Source organism: Etheostoma spectabile, chromosome 2, assembly GCF_008692095.1.
Source record: "Etheostoma spectabile isolate EspeVRDwgs_2016 chromosome 2, UIUC_Espe_1.0, whole genome shotgun sequence".
Lineage (NCBI taxonomy): Eukaryota > Metazoa > Chordata > Actinopteri > Perciformes > Percidae > Etheostoma > Etheostoma spectabile.
Window position 1 is genome coordinate 13,199,079 of NC_045734.1, and position 1,530 is coordinate 13,200,608.

General features: G+C 37.6%; 1 protein-coding gene across 1 annotated transcript in view; it reads left to right on the forward strand.

The window, feature by feature from the left end:
- adra1d (adrenoceptor alpha 1D) overlaps positions 1–1,530 on the forward strand; it is an 8,791-nt gene that overhangs the window by 2,840 nt on the left and 4,421 nt on the right. The window lies entirely within an intron of this gene.

The window sequence follows — 1,530 nt, forward strand, 5'->3', positions numbered from 1 at the left end:
CACACACACACACAAAAACACTTGGTGGCCTCATACATTACAATTTAGCATATATTTCACATAGTTGATTATGAAAGCCATTAAGAATAAATCACCAGTATCTTATCAACTATAGCACTTACAGCACTCTCCTTCTGGCTGCGCCTACAGATTTATTATAACAATTATTACAGCAAAGCCTGCAGAGACAGACAGAGGGTGCAAGCAAGGAAATGGGACTTGCTAATCACTTTATCTACTCAATGGGAGTGAAAAGGGCAAGTTTATTTGTATCCAGAAGTCCAAGAGAGATACTCCTTCTCCTCTTGTGAAAATGAGTGAAAACAAGAATGAGTTTCATTATACAAATCAATACATTATCATCTGTAGTATCTTAATGGATGTGATGTGATTGCTAACACCTCATACATCTCAGACATTTTAGCATACATTTCATAAATCTTATCTTCCTAATAAAATGTTCTTGCCAGAAACCATCTGTCCTGCAGAATCCCTTCAGACATGCTGCTCTGCAATCCGACCCTGATCTTTCAATTCCCCAAAGGAATTAGTTTAAACAAAGGTCCCATAGGGATCAATACAGTGTTAAAATGTTTTATGGATTCACCTATGGGGGGTTGCTGTTTGTTTCCTAAATGACTGCTTGACGAGTGCCCTGTTCACCCATACTTAGTCAGTCAGACAGAGTATACGTACTTTGTTGAAACACATCATTACAGTAATGAGTATCCTTTATCTGAGATGCAGACATGTACTTTTAGCACCCCTTGTGCCAATCAGGCTCTTTTGCCGTGATGATGCAATTCTAGACAGAGTAGTCTGAGTGACGCTCCAGAGAGAGCCAACACAATTTGCTTATTGTGCACTAGACCCATGAATACTAGAAACTTATGGAATAAAGAGCAATAGACTTTCATATTTAATTTTCACAGAGTTACCTTTTTAGTATGAATTATTCAACAATGTTTATAATTGTTCATTCAATTCAACCTTTATAAAGGTATGGTTTATAGTTTACTTTTTTTTGGCATGTTGTGTGTTCTATACTTAGGAATAATAAATACACTTACAATACAATACACTTGGTCTCATGGACATTACAGTGTTTTGCAATAAAAGAATGAATGGAGAATTCTTGTCCATTAGAACAATGTATCAATATCATAATAGATTCTTCTTAATCTTAAAATCTTACTGCAGCTAGTGTGCTTAGATGAATTACAATTATAACCTTAAAGGTCCCATGGCATGAAAATCTCACTTTATGAGGTTTTAACATTAATATGCGTTCCCCCAGCTTGCCTATGGTCCTCCAGTGGGTAGAAATGGTGATAGGCGATAGGTATAAAACAAACCCTGGGTATCCTGCTCTGCCTTTGAGAAAATGAAAGCTCAGAGGGGCCAATCTGGAATCTTGCTCCTTATGAGGTCATAAGGGACAAGGCTACCTCCCCTTTCTCTGCTGAATTTGGCCCGGTCATGAGAAAGAGAGAGACATCATTGCTTTCAAATGAGCAAAGTGGCAGTTGG